This window comes from Tachysurus fulvidraco, chromosome 23 (genome assembly GCF_022655615.1).
Source record: "Tachysurus fulvidraco isolate hzauxx_2018 chromosome 23, HZAU_PFXX_2.0, whole genome shotgun sequence".
NCBI classification, from domain to species: Eukaryota; Metazoa; Chordata; class Actinopteri; order Siluriformes; family Bagridae; genus Tachysurus; species Tachysurus fulvidraco.
In genome coordinates this window covers 21,223,180-21,237,382 of record NC_062540.1, presented here as the reverse complement: position 1 = coordinate 21,237,382, position 14,203 = coordinate 21,223,180, and positions in this window count along the sequence as shown.

Here is a 14,203-nt window from a genome sequence, read left to right as displayed (position 1 = left end):
TGTATCAGCAGCAGGTGTAGTGGTGTACCAGCAGCAGGTGTAGTGGTGTACCAGCAGCAGGTGTAGTGGTGTACCAGCAGCAGGTGAGGTGGTGTACCAGCAGAAGGTGAGGTGGTGTATCAGCAGCAGGTGTAGTGGTGTACCAGCAGCAGGTGTAGTGGTGTACCAGCAGAAGGTGTAGTGGTGTACCAGCAGCAGGTGTAGTGGTGTATCAGCAGCAGGTGTAGTGGTGTACCAGCAGCAGGTGTAGTGGTGTACCAGCAGCAGGTGTAGTGGTGTACCAGCAGCAGGTGAGGTGGTGTACCAGCAGAAGGTGAGGTGGTGTATCAGCAGCAGGTGTAGTGGTGTACCAGCAGCAGGTGTAGTGGTGTATCAGCAGCAGGTCACTTATCTTTGTCACTTCTATATGAACTCCTCTCTGAATTGATTCTTATTGACTCTGAATCGACTCATCTGCAGGAAATGAATCAAACATGCTGTGTGTGTGTGTGTGTGTGTGTGTGTGTGTGTGTGTGTGTGTGTGTGTGTGTGTGTGCTGTTTGTGTGTTTATTTATTTATTTATTTATTTATTTATTTATTTATTTATTCATTTATTTTTGCTGTTCCTTCGGAAGTTTTTTAAATGATCCGATATAATAAATGTCAGGAATTGATTTATTTCCGTAACAACGTTAATGTTTATTCTTAAAAGCACTTTATATAATAAAAAAAAAAAATCTTAATATATTTAATTATTAATTTGGTCCTTTCAAATGTGTGCGATTATAATTTACTCTTAATAATAAATTTATTTCTTTTGCTTGATTCGATAAAAAAAAAACGCTAAAAGCTCGGTTTCAGATTTAGAAACAGTTACCATGGTTACAGTTAGGGGGTGGGGTTAGCGTTCGTTTCAATTCTCACTTAGAAGTCCGACTACATCGCTCGTTTAAACTTGAACCCGAGATCGGATTCAGTCGACGATGCAGACGTTTTGTGAGAGTTTATAAGACGTAAAGAGCGATGGATCTGTTGTTCTCTTCATCATCCTAAAGACCCTGCAGCATTTCCTGCACGTGCAATTAGAGCGTCTTTACCTGCAACCTTAAACTGGAAAAAAATCTCCTCCTCATCATGGATTTTATAGAGAGCTGGAGCGTTCACGTCGGTCAGATCGGACAGATCGCAGTTGTTTTTTCGGCCACCTGGAAGCCGTATTCTCATATTTCCTAATATAAGACAGATGCTTTCGATAGCGCTGTGCAACCGATGCAGCGACTACAAAGAGGTCTGAAAGATCCTTCTTTATTGCACAGATTCCTTCTTTTTTTCATCGTTCTAACCACACGGTCGAGGAGCGTACGGCTTTATCCGGAAAGATCCGTCGTATAGAACTATATATAGCTTCAGTCTTAAAGTCTGCTCATGCTCATGTTTAAACAGAATAGAACTTTCACTTTACGTTACGAAACTGTGACGACACGCCGCCGTGATGAAGACCAGACCTCCTTTATATCTCGTCTTAGAGGATCTTACAAAGCGCTGACACCGGAGACTCCTTCATTACGTCATCACTTAATCACGGAAAAATCCCTTTATTATCGGTTCGTTATTCTGATTAGAAACGATAACGTATCACAACGATCATATTACTAATGTACATATTACTACACCTGTATAACCTCATACCCTTCTGTATAACCTCATACCCTTCTGTATAACCTCATACCCTTATGTATAACCTCATACCCTTATGTATAACCTCATACCCTTAGATATGACCTCATACCCTTCTGTATAACCTCATACCCTTATGTATAACCTCATACCCTTATGTATAACCTCATACCCTTAGATATGACCTCATACCCTTCTGTATAACCTCATACCCTTATGTATAACCTCATACCCTTATGTATAACCTCATACCCTTAGGTATGACCTCATACCCTTCTGTATAACCTCATACCCTTATGTATAACCTCATACCCTTATGTATAACCTCATACCCTTAGGTATAACCTCATACCCTTCTGTATAACCTCATACCCTTATGTATAACCTCATACCCTTATGTATAACCTCATACCCTTAGGTATGACCTCATACCCTTATTTATTACACTGCCACTTGTAAATAAGCCTTCTGTGCACTTCTGGTTAGATGCTAACTGCATTTCATTGGCTCTGTACATGTACCTTGCACAATGACAATAAAGTTGAATCTAATCTAATCTAATCTAAATCTAATCTAATTTAATCTAAATCTAATCTAATCTAATCTAATCTAATCTAAATCTATTCTAATCTAATCTAAATCTAATCTGATGTAATCTAAATCTAATCTAATCTAATCTAAATCTAATCTAATCTTAATCTAATCTAAATCTAATCTAATCTAAATCTAATCTGATGTAATCTAAATCTAATCTAATCTAATCTAAATCTAATCTAATCTTAATCTAATCTAAATCTAATCTAATCTAATATGAGCAGTTCTGCTGTATTGGGATGTCGTTTCTCCTGGTTTTTTGTCCAGGCTAAGATAATCCAGGCTAAATGCCAGTCCACCCCAACACACACACACACACACACACACACACACACACACACACACACACACACACACACACACACACACACACACACACACACACACACACACACACATTTATCCACGTTTTTCCTTCTTTCTCAGCCGGATGTTGGTTTCGTGTGGATATGAAACCTCTGTCCAGTCATTTACAAGCCAAACGGCTGCAGAAAGCCGAGATTCAGGGTTTCAGGAATCTGCTCGACTGCGAGCTGTTTGTTTTTGGCCGCAGAGGGAGAAAGAGGCAAGTTTCCTCACCACAGCATTTCCATTTCTGAAATTTTGGGTTTATATTTTATGAATCCGTTCGCTGACATCAGTGCCGTATTCGGCGACGTTCGTTTACGTTCTACGACGATGGCTTTTTTTTTATTTCTGGTCATAAAACTTAAACAGATTGTCTGTGTGGAGGCACAACAGGAAATCTTTACAATCTCTATCTGAAAAAAAAAAGGCAATTTTTAGAATGAGGTTAGAATGAAAATCTAATTTTTTTTTTTTTTTTTTTTTTAATAAATTCTTTAGGATTTCAGAGTAAAAAAAAAAAGGATTAAAAAAAAACCTAAGGCGATCTGGGAGTCGTTAAAAGTTTCCAGATGGATTTTAATGTTCATCACGATCATCACGATCATCACGATCATCACGATCATTTGCATATCGGAGCGTCAGGACATTTTTACAGGAGAAGAGAAAATTAAACAGATCACGTTCTCATGTCTCATCAGATATCAGAAGGTCACGGCATCAGACTTAGAGAGCTGATTTGTTCAGATTTAAAATAAATAAATAAATAAAATCTCTTTTAAAGTTAATTAGAGGTCAAACGGTTAATTAGCGATAGAACAGATTTTTAATTTTTTATTATACAGCTCTTTTGATTTGCAGGGGACGTCATTAGCAATGGTGTGTGTGTGTGTGTGTGTGTGTGTGTGTGTGTGTGTGTGTGTGTGTGTGTGTGTGTGTGTGTGTGTGTGTGTGTGTTTTGCTCTGGGGTACTTTGGAAATCGAGCCCCACTCACTACGACATCTGTTAATGATTTGGCAGCTGTGAGGAGGCGAGGAGGGGGCAGTTCCCCATACAACAGGAGCTGCATTGTGTTGAGGCTAATTTGTGCGCTGCGTTGGGCTTTTTTTTTTATCCCGCAGGGTCAGGGTGTGTTCGGCGTTCTGACTCGTGCTGAAGGCCTCATGACGACAGCCTCGGTGCCACACGGTATTATTGTAGCCTTTGAACCTTCTCTCACTTTGCTCCTACAATCCTCTCTATATAGGAAAAGGTCAGAGGTCAGCTTGGCTTCTCCACCTGACGGTTTGCTGTAAAGAAACGCTCCGGTCTTTAAAAATAAAACATGCTGTAGCTAATCATCACGCTCAAAACATCAATACAATAAAGTCTCCACATGATGTCATTAATTTGTATATTTAGGGATTGTTTAGGTATCAGAGCGTGTTGTAAACGTTTATATATTTAGATGTCAGATGAAACGAAGCAGATTAGTGAGCTTTAATGCCTGTAGATATCACAGAGAAAAGAATAGCACAAGTCACAAACAAAGAAGTGCAGGGCTGGACAGGAGCAACGGTGAGCAGTGATTGGTTGTCAGGAACAAGCTCTCAATAGTGATTGGTCATTAGTAAAAATGAGGAAGAGTGATCGGTCGTCCGGGATGATAGTCAGCGGCGATCGATCAGCGCTAACATCTGCTTTAAAAGTTGCTAGATTTATCGTGAACTCATTTTTCCTTTTACATAATGTCACTAATGCCCCTTTACCACCGAGGCAGTTCGAGTGCAGGTTCGGAGCCTAATTTAGAACCAGTTCTTTCTGTTTCGACCGCCAAAGCACCAGCTCCGAACCAGGAAAGTGGTTCTTAAGTAGCACCAAAACGTTGCTGGTCTAGACTTAAGAACCGCTTGCGTCAGGAGCTGTGGGCGGGGCAGGGGGCGGGGCTACTGTTAGCGCATTTGATAACGTTCCTTAAGTACACTAATGTTTAATACACTTTTACTTTACCGCGATATGATACATTATCAGCACACATGATAGTAGGTAGCTACATGCTAATGCTAACTTTTTTCTGTGTTAATGATAAAATAACGTTATGTACTTTATCGATCACAACCTCCGTTTATACAGATTACACGGAGCCACACGTACACGTCGGATTCGCCGCGTTTGGGTGTTAATGTAGGTTCGCAAAGTCATGAGCATTAACAGTAAAGTAACATCCACCATTGTTGTTGTGTTTGTCGCTGTTGCGCTAACGTCGCTGCGCTGGGTAATGTGACACGTATACAGTGACGTCACACTCGGCGCTGTGATGCTCTCTAGCAGGTGGAAAGGCAAACCGGTTCTTAGAAGGTTCGTCAGTGGAACCGACTTTGAACCAGCACTCAATTCTTTTTGGTGGAAAAGAGGCATTAATGGGTCTAAAAAGTCACCAAATCTTGCAACTGATCCAACAAAACTGAACCTAAGTGCAGCATCTACTTAACCTTTCAGTTAAAATCCGTAAAACCGAGGCTCGGTCTGTTAGCGTCAGCTAATCTGGTCTTTATTATAATTATTAGCATTACAATAGCGTATTAGTTGGTCAGTTTGGCTATGCTGAAATGAATCTGGACAAAGTTGTCTGCTGTGGGAAAATGTCTGAAAGAAAAGCTCGCTGTCTCATCTCAGTGCATCTGAAGAAAAAAAAAACCCGTAGCCCATTTCCTGTTGGAAAACATGGAGAGCATGAGGAGTGGACGGATGGACGGATGGACGGATGAGTACCGGTGTCCTGATGAGCACTACCGCTTCTGCTCTTTTTAAAGCCCCGCCTCCTTTTCACCCGGATGCCGGCGTCTGAAGTATTTCCCACCCACTCAGTCAAAGGCCTATTGTGTTCCACTTAGCTGGGTTTCAGGGTCAAATCGTCAGAGCCGATCACATGACACACTTCCTCCAGTTTCACCAGTCTAGCCTTCAGCTAGGAGTTATAGCACAGAGACAGTGCTGGTTAAAGTGGTAAATGTCCTGTTACTGGCCTCTGATCAGCGTTGTGTCTCTTTGCTGGTGTTGCGTGATCTTGGTGCAGCTTTTGATACCATTGACCATGTTATTTTACTTGATAGGCAGGAACATGTTGTTAGTGTTAAAGGGACAGCTCTCTGCTGGCTCAAGTCTTATCTGACTGATTGCTATATGAGTTTGTAGATCTACTGTAAATGGTGACTACTACTGTATAAACAAACTAAGGTAATGTTCGGTGTTCCGCAAGGTTCTGATTTAGGCCCATTGCTTTTCTCCTTTTATACTGTATGCTATCCGTTAATGCAATTATTCACAATTATGGTATTAGCTTTCACTGTTACTGTATGCTGATGACAGATCACCAGTTTAATAAGATTGAGGATTGTGTGAAGGACATCAGACAGTGGACGCTTACTAACTTCCTCCTGCTTAACTCTGACACACAGAAGTTCTTGTACCAGGACCACAGACACACAGAAGATCTTGTACCAGGACCACAGACACACAGAAGATCTTGTACCAGGACCACAGACAGTCAGAAGTTCTTGTACCAGGACCACAGACACACAGAAGGTCTTGTACCAGGACCACAGACACACAGAAGATCTTGTACCAGGACCACAGACACACAGAAGATCTTGTACCAGGACCACAGACACACAGAAGATCTTGTACCAGGACCACAGACAGTCAGAAGTTCTTGTACCAGGACCACAGACACACAGAAGATCTTGTACCAGGACCACAGACACACAGAAGATCTTGTACCAGGACCACAGACACACAGAAGATCTTGTACCAGGACCACAGACAGTCAGAAGTTCTTGTACCAGGACCACAGACACACAGAAGATCTTGTACCAGGACCACAGACACACAGAAGATCTTGTACCAGGACCACAGACAGTCAGAAGTTCTTGTACCAGGACCACAGACACACAGAAGATCTTGTACCAGGACCACAGACACACAGAAAATCTTGTACCAGGACCACAGACACACAGAAGTAAGCTTTCTGATTACAGAGTAACTCTGGATGGTCTTTCTATTACATCATGTGCAGCAGTAAAAGACCTCGGTGTGATTATAGAAGAAGAACGGGGGGCATAGAAGCCTTTATTATCGCCACATATACATTACGGCACAGTGGGATACTTTTCTTCACATACCCCAACTGAGGAGGTTGGGGTCAGAGTGCAGGGGCAGCTATGATACAGCGCCGATGGAGCAGGGAGGGTTGAGGGCCTTGTATAAGGGCCCAAAAGTGGCAGACTGGCTGTACTGGGGCTTGAACCCTGATCCTCCGATCAACAACCCAGAGCCTTAACCAGTTGAGCCCCCACTGCCCCCACCAGTCTCATGGGATTGTTGTAGATGGAGCCACCGGAGACTGTCGTACCTTAATGTTGTGTCAGTCAGCTGTACGTTCTGATCTTTATCAGCAATCATTCGAAGACTTTGACAGGAAGGAGTTTATGTTGGGTCTGTTGGTGAACTCAGAGTTTACGATGACCCATTAGTTCCTCAGGAGCTCTCGGCCGCACGGTTATAGACCGTTATTATTTACATTGACACTATTTACTGTAGAGTGTCACCCAGATGGGGATGAGGTTCACTTCTGAGTCTGGATCCTCTCAAGGTTTCTTCCTCTTATCATCTCAGGGAGTTTTTCCTCACCACCGTCACCTCAGACTTAGAGATAAATGTTAAACTTGAAAGATATTTATATCTGCTGCATCTGCATCGCACCTGGTCACACCGGCACTGCTGCTGAGGTACTGAGCATCAAGACGTCTACAAATCTAAAAAGTCTTCCAGAATTTGCTGGAAGGAGATAAAATGTGTTGGTTTTTTTTTTCAGAGCGAATACAATCCAAAATACCTTTCGATGGTGTCTCGAGATGCTTTGAAGTCACTTTTGTACTTTTTAAGCTTGGCATATAAACAAATCCTCACTGTGTGTTTTGGAAATAAATATTTAGTCACATTATCCTGGTTCATCTGAGGCCAGCGGGACACTCTCCCTCTCCGGGGTTTCTGCTATGGGTCAAACCAGTATGAATATGTGTGTGTGTGTGTGTGTGTGTGTGTGTGTGTGTGTGTGTGTGTGTGTGTGTGTGTGTGTGTGTTTTCACATCCTGATTGAATACACACCTGTACTTCCAATGTAAGAGCCCACTCTTTGATGGCTGTGAGAGCTGTGGAGTGTTTGGAGAACGATGTCGATCTGCTATGAGCAGGCGTCTGTTCTTTATATGATCAAAGCATCGACATTAAAGCTGAAGTCAAAATGCTGCTTTAATCCATTTCTCTGTGTCAGGATCGAAACATCAGCATCTCGGAGTCCGCTTAGTTAAGTGACGCTAATCCAACATGGCCGCTCACAGCATGAATAGTAAAGGTCGTGTGATGGAGTTAGCTCGTCAGCGATAGAGTGTCTGACACTTTCACATCTGTAACAATCACACAAGTCAATTTGGTTTTAAAATAATCACACAAGCTAATGTAACGGTTGACGTGGTTAATTAATATATTTCCTGTCATCGTGTAATAAGTGTAGAAGGAGTCTGCAGTGTCAGTGCTCTGTAACGAGTGCTCACGGCGACTCCCATTAAATGGAACTATTACAAAAAAATCCCCAAATGTTTTCCTGGATCTTGAGTTTCAGTGTTGTATATTTTTGTTTTTCTTTCTGTACTTTATGAATATAAATCAGCTCTTTGTCTGTCTGCCAGTGTGAGTGTTGACTTTAGTGTAGAGTGATTATAACAGCAGGAATTCCCCTAATAAACATGTTACGACTGAACACTTGTGAGCTGCCATCGGTCCTGCTCTATAAATACATTTCTGCTCTGCTCTTTTAGCTTTTCTCCATCATCTCACTCCACATGCAGCATGTAAACACACACAGGACTGATGAAAACTCCTCATACAGACAGACAGACAGACAGACAGACAGACAGACAGACAGACAGACAGACAGACAGACACACAACAGAAAGACAATCGGGCAGAGAGCAGACAGACAGCAGATGGAGAGACAAACAGACATACAGACAGACAGCTGAGAGACAGACAGACAGACAGATAGACAGACAGATAGACAGACAGACAGACAGACAGACAGACAATCAGGCAGAGAGCAGACAGACAGCAGATGGAGAGACAAACAGACATACAGACAGACAGCTGAGAGACAGTTAGACAGACAAGTATTCAGACATACAGACAGACAGCTGAGAGACAGACAGACAGACAGACAGACAGACAGACACACAACAGAAAGACAATCGGGCAGAGAGCAGACAGACAGCAGATGGAGAAACAAACAGACATACATACAGACAGACAGACAGACAAACAGACAGACAGACAGACAGACAGACAGAAAGACAATCAGGCAGAGAGCAGACAGACAGACAGCTGATAGACAGACAGACAGACAGACAGACAGACAGACAGACAGACAGACAGACACACAACAGAAAGACAATCGAGCAGAGAGCAGACAGACAGCAGATGGAGGGACAAATAGATATACAGACAGACAGCTGAGAGACAGACAGACAGACGAGTATTCAGATAGACAGACAGGCAGACAAACAGAAAAAAATAGCACATAGCAAATGGAGAGACAGGCAGGCAGACATACATTCAGACAGACAGATTAACATACAGTCAGACAGACAGACAGGTAGACACACATTCAGACAGACAGGCAAGCAGTTAGACAGACAGTTAAAGACATACACTTAGACAGACTGAAAGAGAGACAGACAGACATACATTCAGACAGACAGGCAAGCAGACAGGCAGACAGTCAGGCAGACAGGCAGACAGTCAGGCAGACAGACAGACAGGCAGACAGGCAGACAGAAAGATATACAATCAGACAGACATACAGACAGGCAGATAGACAGTTGGACATGCAGACAGACAGAGAGACAGACAGACAGACAGACAGGCAAGCAGAAAGACATACAGTCAGTCAGATATACAGACAGGCAGATAGACAGACAGACAATCAGATAGACAGAAAGACAGAAAGACAGACAGACAGACAGACAGACAGACAGACAGACAGACAGACAGACAGACAGACAGACAGACACCAGCACTGCTGTGATTCACACACATGGACGATAGCAGAAAGACACACACAGGTGACTCCAGTCCAGTCCAGTTAAACTCCAGGCTATAAATAACGCTGCTTGGTTCCTTTGGGCCTCGTAAACCACACACACACACACACACACACACACACACACACACACACACACACACACACACACACACACACACACACACACACACACACATGCGTCCTCACTCTCCTCACCGCATGTGGCCACATTTGTCATATCTGTGGTTAGTAACTAAATTTGAGATGGAAAATAAAAACCCAGTCTGACTTCGTACCAGCGGCTAAAGGAACGCTAAAGCTGACCGCAATGTGCACAATCTGGCAACCGTCTGAACGGCACCGAGCTGTGCACTATTAAAGAGAGGATTAAAGACAGTGTGTGTGTGTGTGTGTGTGTGTGTGTGTGTGTGTGTGTGTGTGTGTGTGTGTGTGTGAGAGAGAGAAAGAGAGAGAGAGAGAGAGAAAGAGAGAGAGAGAGAGAGAGAGAGAGAGAGAGAGAGAGAGAGAATTATTATTATAATGTCCCCAAGCTATTTATTAATTTATTCTTTTTATTCAATAAAGGTAGTTTTTATCTGTTAATAAGCTTCCATTAGAGCAGTTATAAACACTCGTTTCCTCAACAGCCTCTTTTTATTCTCTCTCTTCAACATGATTAGACAAAAAAAATTGCAGCTTATTACATCATGTTACTGAGAAAGTGCAAAGTAGCGTGAAGGCATCTGTCCTGAAGATGTTAGAAGTCTGTAAAACCGTCTGCTCCGTCACTGGAGACTCCTTCATCAACGTGATAATAAACACATTTCTCCTGACACAAAACCTCACCATATCTTCACCGTGTCCTACACGTCACTGTGACTGAGACGTCGCTATAGAAACCATAAGGTATCAGAACGAGTGCATGAATCTAACCCTGAGCTGCAGTCAAAGCTGCGCTCCGACAGAATGAACCAACATCTATCTGTACACAGAAATACATCGAACCCTTCTGGATCACTGGAGCCACTGAGACTTTTTGTTTATCTGGAGAAATTTCTTTGAATCCCATTTGACGTTTATTTGGTTCACTATTTAAAGGCAGAAGGAGAACCGTTTCAGGACTAAACATTCACCATCTATTTATAATCCCACACCGAACATCTGGAACGGACTGATGGAAATAAACGTGGCTTTATTTTAGAGAACAAAAATATGGATGCTTGCTGAAGGTCAATAGGGTTCAGGTTTGAGGGAAAGTGAGGCATTCATTCATCTTCTACCGCTTATCCGAACTGCCTCGGGTCACGGGGAGCCTGTGACTATCTCAGGCGTCATCGGGCATTGAGGCAGGATACACCCTGGACGGAGTGCCAACCCATCACACACACACACACACACACACTCTCATTCACTCACACACACACACACTACGGACAATTTTCCAGAGATGCCAATCAACCTACCATGCATGTCTTTGTACCGGGGGAGGAAACCGGAGTACCCGGAGGAAACCCCCGAGGCACGGGGAGACCCCCGAGGCACGGGGCAGCCCTGACAGCAGCGCAGGTTAATTGTATTGCACTCATTTCTATAGCAACAGCTCGTCCAATTGGAATTCAGTTGAATTTAACGAAGCGAATGTTGCTGTAACGTAAGCGAGATCTTCACAGACATTACATGTAAGTATATGATGTAATATTTATTAAATGAAAAGTTGTTGGTTCTCTGCTGTGGTGTGAGATGTGGGACGTCCTGTTAGAGGAAAATAATCAGAGTCTTTATTTCCTCTCTGCCTTTGATGTGTCTCCAGCACTTCCTGTATCTGCTCCCTCTTGTATCCTGCTCTGGAATTCCAGGAAGAAGTTCAACCTGCGTGAGGAGTTCGCTTTGTAAAGGCTTCCTTCGCTCTACAGGAAATTAAGAGAAACTCTGGAGTCTCCCTCGCTGAGCCGGCGCTGGTTTGATGATTCTTATTAAGCTCTTCTTCTGTTTGAAGATTTTGTCTTGAGTTTGACCAAAACACCTGCACAACAGATAGAAAACCACTTTGGGATCCTTTCTCATCTAAAGGCTTACATTAATAGCTGCTTCATGCTCTCTTGGCTTTATTTATTCCAGACCTGAGCTCCTTCTGGTGTTCACAATGGAGTCAGTTCAATTCACTTTTATTTGTGTAGCATTTTTAACAGTATAGGTTGTCCCGAAGCGGCTTTATAGACACACACACATATATATATATTTATATTCAGGATTCATTTTTCGTTTAAATTTATGCTTAACCAGTGGGTCAGAAGTGAAGGCAGTGAGGCATAAACTCCCTGAGAGAAAACGAGGAACAAACCTTCAGTAGTGTTTCCACCTTCAATACAGAAAAATAAGGGCCGCCTGCCGCAGCGGGGGCCACACCCCTCGGGGTCACGATGGCCACAGTCCCGATGGCGTGTCAGTGGCGGTATATCATAACTTAAAACATGTATTCATAAAAATATTAAGATCGATACCAATGGACATTATAATAAGACGTCTGCTAGTGAAATCAGTGTGAACAGATGCACTCAGTCTCTCACTATCACAACTTAAGTGGTCATATTGAATACACAGCTATGACAATAATAAATATACACCAACAAAGTGTGAGTGAGAACACAAAAATAAGCTTTTGGAGGAACTTGTGAGATGTGAACCATATTTTACTAACGTATTATTAAATAAACAGATCCATAACTTAGTCATTATAACTTGCAAACTTACAAAAGATCTTCCATGAACATCATGAACATAATAACATCAGTGGATGTATATCAGTGTATCAGATGCCATCGTTTCATATGGACTTTCTGTCACTCCCTCAAAAGACCCAGCGAGGCAGCGTCCCGCCCTCCTCTGACTCTGATTGGCCGTGATTCACGGCCCGTAACCCTAAAACAAACCAATCAAACCAACGATGGCAACGAGTATTACCCAATCAGGGGCAGAATAGGACGCGTCCACACAATGCGGGTGGGGTGATGTGCATGGGATGCTGTATAATGTGACCTATGTAACATACGGGACAAATCACGTCCTGTATTGATCTGATACGGGACGCGTCATTTTGTCTGTAAATACGGGACGATTCTGTATTTCACGAGACGGGTGACAACCCTAATAATGAGAGAAATCAGACTGAAAAGACAACCTTACCCTCATCTGGGTGACATTGGAGAGTAGGATTATACATTGTTATAAACACTAAGAATGGGATTATACATCATTATAAACACTGAAAGTTGGATTATACATCATTATAAATACCGAGAGTGGGATTATACATCATTATAAATACTGAGAGTGGGATTATACATCATTATAAACACAGAGTGGGATTATACATCATTATAAATACTGAGAGTGGGATTATACATCATTATAAATACTGAGAGTGGGATTATACATCATTATAAATACTGAGAGTGGGATTATACATCATTATAAACACAGAGTGGGATTATACATCATTATAAATACTGAGAGTGGGATTATACATCATTATAAACAAAGAGTGGGATTATACATCATTATAAATACTGAGAGTGGGATTATACATCATTATAAACACAGATTGGGATTATACATCATTATAAATACTGACAGTGGGATTATACATCATTATAAACACAGAGTGGGATTATACATCATTATAAACATTAAAAGTTGGATTATACATCATTATAAACACAGAGTGGGATTATACATCATTATTAACACAGAGTGGGATTATACATTATTATAAACACTAAGCATGGGATTATAAATTATTATAAACACTGGAGTGTAAGATTATAAATTATTATAAACACTGGAGTGTAAGATTATAAATTATAAACACTGAGAGTGGGATTATGAATTGTAAACACTGAGAGTGGGATTATAAATCATTATAAGCACTGACAGTGAGATTATATGGTGAAGATAGACAATTCTACGAGGCATTGTTTCCGAACACATGCAGTCACAATAACTCAAGATGGGCTTCTAGAAGGTTTTTCATGGCTTTGCTAATCTCCTGAAGTTCTTCCTAGAGGATTTTGAACTTCCATCAGAGGGAGCCTCTGAATTTCCTTTGGGAAGTTGAGGATTCTTTGCTGATTATAATTATGGCTGAGTTTAATGCACTGGTTCCTACGTTTCTATGGTTACAGCTCATTCACAGAGACGTGTTCGACAAACATTGCATGGAAACAATTTAGAACCTTGTGTCTGTGGTGAAGTTTAATATGTATGGAAGGAGTCTCCAGTGTGAGAACATCTCCAGTTTAGAATATAACACTAGAGGGTTTTTTTTTATAATTATGAGATTAAAGGTTAAAACACTTGATGTTTAAAACCCTGCTGTCAAATCAGACACCAGACAGATGCTGCTGCTGCAGAGGAAACTATGGGCAAGCATCTCTAACGTGTGTGTGTGTGTGTGTGTGTGTGTGTGTGTGTGTGTGTGTGTGTGTGTGTGTGT